A 6,814-nucleotide genomic window follows, 5' to 3' on the forward strand; every position below is an offset into this window, starting at 1 on the left:
TTATTCATTTGTTTATTTATTATTTGAAAGTGGCTCTATAAATTATTAATAAACTTGCTTAAAATCCAAACAGATTCATCTTACATCAAGTGCTTTTATCTATTTTCAGCTGCAGGATTTGGTTGTTGTTTTTTTTTTTTTTTTCTTTCCCCAGTCCTGAAAATCAAACGTCAAATGGTCTGGAATGAGTGAAGTCAGCAGCGTGGATGTGGATGTGGATGAATAAATAAAACAAAGAAGCAGGTATGAGGGAGATGATTTGATGAATGAATATGTTAAAGACATGCCACCCTCAGCTTTTGTTATAGCTGAAGATGTGTGTCAACTCATTGCTCCTGGTGTTAATGGATTTGATTTCATTAATGACTGCGTTCTTTTGAAAGAGTGCTTTGAGACAGTGAAGCTGAGACTTTTCTCACTCGTTGCTTTTTCAGTAATTTTTCATTAACTCACGTCTTGTTTAATACAAATCTTTCCCTCCTCTGATTGTCTGGATATAGAAACACAGTTGATGATGCTGAATCAATCTTCACATCTATGCTCTCTCAAAGCACTCTGCAATCTTCAAATCTCTACGTGTTCTGTCTTTTCTATTACAGGTCGAGTGTCGTGGAATACAAATGAGTGAGAGTGACACATTTGAATACAAACAGTTTCTTTGCTCGTCATGTGACTGAAACCCTGGACCAATTTGAGTCTCACTCTGCTCATTTTCCCTCACGTGTCACGTGTGTATGAACCTTTCAGTTGAAGGACAGTAACATACTGTAGATGTATCACAAAACACAGCCAGTGTGTTGATTTTCAAGTGAAAAACAATGTGTGTCTTTCTTTGATGCTTTTGCTTGACTGTATTGTGCATTCCTGTCAGTCCGGCCGCAAAGCAAAAATGAGCTGTCTTGTGTGTCATGACACTCGGTGACTGATTAAGACAAATGCAGCCCTGCAGGCAAAGTCAATATATTGGCTAATGAGAAGTTCTTTGCTTCATCTCCAGCACCTGCGTTAAAACGCCGCTGTGTTCTCTTCACAGCTCATCACCATCGTTTGATGTAAAAAGACAAAGTGAACTGCACCTGTAAATGTTGTAATTATAAAGTATTGTACTATGGCTCTGGTAAAAAGCTGTAAATTGCCCTTGAGAAGACATTCACCAAAATTAATAAATTACTATATAATAACTGCTTCGTCTGTTGTACTATTTGGCGTTGAGGCCATGTTAACCACATTTTTAAGACGTAATCATCATCGTTGCAACTGGCATTTATCCTACAACATGTATAGGTAAAGCTTATCAGCTCTCTATTTAATATAGAGGAATTTTTAACACGGATATCTGTCATTTCCAAATGTAAATCCTCAATAGGTGATTTAAAAAAAACAGTTGTTCTTGTTTGCATCATGTAAAGTGTCTATCAATGTAACTACAGACGCATTGAGGAAAATTAAAGGGTACTTCAACTCAGCATACAGTATTATTAGTCAACATTTCCCTATTGTTGAATCTTAAATTATTATAATCTGCCCTTTTTTCACTCGAGCCTCTGCTCATGTTGAATGTCTGTGCATGCCAAAAATAAAAAAATGCTAAACTAAGAGTCAGCATGTCAGGACGAGGGCTGGGGTGATGCGTCAAGGTAATTGATCACAAAAATGAGTCGCACTTAAGCTGAAATAAAAAAATAAAAACAAAGTGTGCTCACGATCATTTAAACTCTCAAATCATCTTAAAAATGCATTTTGTGACACAAAGAGTTCAAGTCCTCTTCACCTCCGACAACATTCGCTGCCAAACTAAATGATGTCATATCTTGATACTTGAATCAAATCAATCATCTTCTCTTGCTTGCAAGCAAGTTGCAAGCAAGAGAAGATGATTGAATAAAGCATTGAAATATAAATGAGATTCACTGTTATAATAAATCCAAAAAAAATATCGTTAGAATAATCGATAGAAAAATAATCGCTCTAGTCAGAACTGACCATGAACCAGACATTATTGAGACCAAGAGAAGATCCTGGAAGCAGCTCTCAAGACCATGACAACAACAACAGACAACTCCTTCCCTCCAACTGCAACCAATCAATGAAGCTGAGAATGAGAGAAAACATAGAAACATCCAGTGGTGTAGTGGTCCCTGGAGAAGTGGGTATACTCTGTTTGTTTGTTTTTTAAAGTATTCCAGAAAAAAAGCCCTGTTTTAGAAACAGTGACATGTAAGACTACTCTATTTAATTTACCCAAAAATCCGTCATTTCTACCTGCTCACTATTACAAAATGATCATGACTTGATTAGGAGCAGTTTGTACTTACTACTGGTCACACAAGCAGCCTGGATGAATGTAAAATGTATTTATCATGAGGCAAACATGGTGTTTCGGTTACTTTTTGCACATTTATTTAAACAAAATACTTCAAATCTGAGGGCCACACGGTGTTGTAGTGGTTAGCACTCTCGCCTTGCAGCGAGAAGACCCGGGTTCGAGCCCCGGTTGGAACAAGGGTCTTTCTGCTTGGAGTTTGCATGTTCTCCCCGTGTGTGCGTGGGTTCTCTCCGGGTTCTCCGGCTTCCTCCCACAGTCCAAAAACATGCAATGTGGGGATTAGGTGAATTGGACACTCTAAATTGACCGTAGGAGTGAGTGTGAGAGTGAATGGTTGTGTGTCTCTATCTGTGTGTGGCCCTGCGATGGACTGGCGAACTGTCCAGGGTGTACCCCGCCTATCGCCCGAGCTGAGATTGGCACAGCACCCCCCGCGACCCTCTGGTGGAGGATAAAGCGGTTAGATGATGACTGACTGACTTCAAATCTGAAGTTGACAATGCATCCTTGTTCATATTTCATCTTAAATAAAACACTCAAATCATTCTCTTTTATCAAAACCAAATGAAAAAAAAGAACACTGTCATAAAAGTACAAGTTATATTTCCTCTTCATAGATTGTACACTGAACGCATCAGGAGTTGCTCGCGCTCAGTGACGTCAGCGATGGGCGGGGCTTGTGGCGGAGGAACACGGGTCTGAAGCTCAGCTGCCTGTAACACTTGAGCGTTCTCATGCTTTTCAGGGCGGTTATGTGTCACACACATGGCCGCTTGTGTTGTGTTATTTCTTCATCTGTTGTTTGGTCTGCTGGCACCTGAGGTGCATGACCCGCCCTACTCTGCCTCTGATTGGCTCATCAGTCCTCATGCCTAAACTTAACCAATCTAATCAGTGAAAGCAGCGAGTACCAGCCAATTAGAGACAGAGGAGGGTGGCTCACAAGATATTACTGAATGGTGCTCATCAGGGGGGATTTAGACGTGTGTATACGCAATGCTGACTGAAAAATAAGTAGGTGTACTACACCACTGGAAACATCCTTCCACCAAATCACAAATAGGACACCTAGGCAAGCAAAGCAGCGTGACTGCAAGACTGATGACGTATTCACAGCAGCCATTCTAATTCAAACCCTGGTTTGTTTGCTCGGAAAGTCCAGTTCGTTCGGGGGGGTGTTAACGCACAACAGAACTCTGAACTGCACCAGAGAACCAAACTCTGGTCCGCCTAAAACATAGGTCTCGGTTCGCTCCAAGTGAGGGGAATGCGTTAATGAAAAGTTTTTGTTTTTTTTCACTAAAGTGCAATAGTGTGAAAGCAAACTAGGACCGGCTGAATGTTGCAACCCCCAATTTAACCGAGTCCCCAATCACACTGAGTCTAGCAGACTGTTAGGTTTGAATAAACAGGATGTGAATTATGTTTGAATGGGCTGTAATATTTGTCTCCTGACATCTTGTAAGGCTGAATGTTGCGTATTGCACCTTTAAACCTAACATACGCTTCCTGCAGGTATTGCAGGTCTCTGGTGTGATGGATGTGAGACTGGGGCTCATTAAAGGGTGTTGTAACTATAGCAGTAGTTGGGCTAATACAAACCTGCCCACTCCATCAGATATGTAAAGTACTCTATTTAAATCTTCTTGTGTCCATGACTCACTGCACTGAACCACTGATTTTTTCCGTTTTCATTTAAACCAATAAGCTCAGTCTCAACTCAGTTTGCCTCTGACTACTTGAAACTGACTCATTCACTGTGGAATAGTTTTATTAGTAAATAGTGTTTTATTTACAAGGTAAAAGAAAATGGACTGGATTTACGGAGCACTTCTCTGGTCTTAACAAGCACTTAGAGCACTTTACGTGCACTTTCTGCCAAGAAATTGAAGTTTGAGTCACGTCATAAACCACTTCATGGACCAAAGACAAAACCAGCTACAACATGACTCATAGGAACTGTGGATCTTCAAATGTGTTATTATCTGTCGTGTTTGGATTTACCTCGGTGACACAGACTTACCAAATGACACAGCAGTGACCAGCATCTCTAATATACTGAGAGCACTTACTGTAGGTGCCGGCAGTGAGTGGTTTACAAAGCTACAGTATTTACTTTATCTCTGTCAGACAGTGAGATCAAGGTTTTTGCCACTTTTCCTGCTTCAAAAAACCTGCTATTTTAGTATTATAATTGTAATTCTACAGCTGTCGAAGAGGCAAGATACTTTTCCACAGAAGGACAGAAACAGCAAGCGAAGTTCAATGCTGTTACAGGGATTTTTGTATCGCAGTGGAGTTTAACTATAAATAGCTATCATTTCTGGTATTCCTATGGTAACTTTGTGTCAAGTCAATAATCTTTTAAACCTATTCACATAAACGCTTATATTTCTGTTGTATGGACTGTTGAGCTGTGAGAAACAGATGGGCTGAACCACATTTTTGATTGACACCTTTATCCTTTTCTGTCTCTGAAGTTTAAGTTTGAAAGTGAAGTCTAGAAACAAATAGCAGCACATTGTGTGCTATATGCTCAGCGATATCGCCCATTTGTGTTAGTACATATTATACACTGTAAATAAAAAGACTATGATAGCATGTCCTTGTTTAAGTTTTGCATAATTATCGTACAAAACGAACGGAAAACAGAATTTATGTATAAATCACTGGGCCTCAAATGAGCTTCCCCTATTTCAAGACCAGCAAACCACTAATTTGTTTTATTTTAGGATAAGGCTAATTATAAAATAAGGCTGTTGTGCTGTTGTCCATGAGGAAGTCAAATTAGTTTCAAATTAAATGTCATGATAATCATTGTAGATTTTTGTCTCATCTAGCAGTGGTGGTGATTGAAGCATTGCTGCTTAATGAATTTAGGGAAAATAATGGAATCGTTTAATTTTCTGATCAGAATATAAAACAGGCTACCAGTAACGATTATTTTTTACATAGTTGATTAAGCAGTCAATCATTTTCTCGATTGATTGAGTACTTGTTTGGTCCATAAAATGTCAGATAATGTTGATCGGTGTTTCCCAACACTGGAAATCATATTCTCAAATGACTTATTTTGTCCACAAACCAAAATGATTCCGTTTTAATTATTTCTTTGTCATATGGAGCAAAGAAACCAGACAATATACACATTTAAGAAGCTGAAACATCATTCTCCTAATCATAAAAAAAACACTCAAACTGATTAATTAATTTTCAATCTAGTTGACAATTAATTTAGTAATCGATTAATAACAATAATAGTCTACTAATTGTTGCAGCCCTAGTGCTCAGAGAGCACAATTTTTCCCCACTCTGTTCAGTTTCCCACAGTGTCAGCACACTCTCTTATCGAGCAAGGTTAACAACTCTTTATTTTTTTAAGTCCTGAATCCTGCTCTATGTCTGGATCACCACCAACATCTAATCATTTCTTCCTTGGTCAATAAACTACATCCCCAGATGAAAAAGGAGAGGTTTAACCGGAGTCCATCTCTCTCACTGGCTCATGAGTAACCTGAGGTTGAGACCCCACATTAGAGGGTGCAGGTATCTTTAATTACTGCGCAGTATTTGTTTAGATGGGTCTCACAGGAGTCTTTGCTGAAAATAAAGAATAGGAGATAAGTTTGCCAGTAAAAAAAGAAAGAAAAAAAGGATGATTTGAAATAACAGCTGACTTTGGTAAAGTAGTGGTGTAATAAGCAGGATTATGTACAGTAAGCTGGTCATTACTGCACATAAGCCGTGACAGGATCAATGTAGACCCCAGCAGGATTTTCCCTGCCTTATAAACATGTCTGTAAATGTCGGGCTTTAGCTGCTGCAAGCGTGTTTATCTGTTAACGATAAAAGTGTTGCATGTGTGCGGGCTGTGCCAATGCTGCTCTCCATCATTTTACCGTAAGATCACTTGTCTCTCAGAGGTCATCAACTCTGCAAAGTGCTGACGGTGAAACTAAGCACATACAGTGATCGTGCAGCTTAGTTACATAACCAACCATATAAATACCAGGTGCAGGGATGTGGGAGTCACACAGCTCATTATCCATTATTATAATCTAAGTCTAAAATCAATGCATTTCTCTTGCTATGAATTTCTGACAAAGATCTCTTCATGCTCATTTTGAGACACGACAGTTTCGATTGACATTATTCACTATTACTTCACACACGCTCATATAAAACTAAAATCATTCACAAACTCACGCCACTCACAAAAATACTGCAGAGAAAAGTGAAGAGAAATGCCATAAAACACCTAAAAGCGCAGCAGGAACTGCCAATGCTAAAGCATAAATGTCAAAAGTCATAGTATAGTATGTCGTCCAAAATGAGTCAAAAAATTCATAGTATAGTATGTCGTCCAAAATCTGTCAAAAACGTCATAGTATAGTATGCCCAAAATGAGTCAAAAATTCATAGTATAGTATGTCGCCCAAAATGAGTCAAAATTCATATATAGTATGTCGTCTAAAAATCAGTCAAAAA

This window comes from Solea senegalensis, linkage group LG16, assembly GCF_019176455.1.
Source record: "Solea senegalensis isolate Sse05_10M linkage group LG16, IFAPA_SoseM_1, whole genome shotgun sequence".
Taxonomy (NCBI): Eukaryota; Metazoa; Chordata; class Actinopteri; order Pleuronectiformes; family Soleidae; genus Solea; species Solea senegalensis.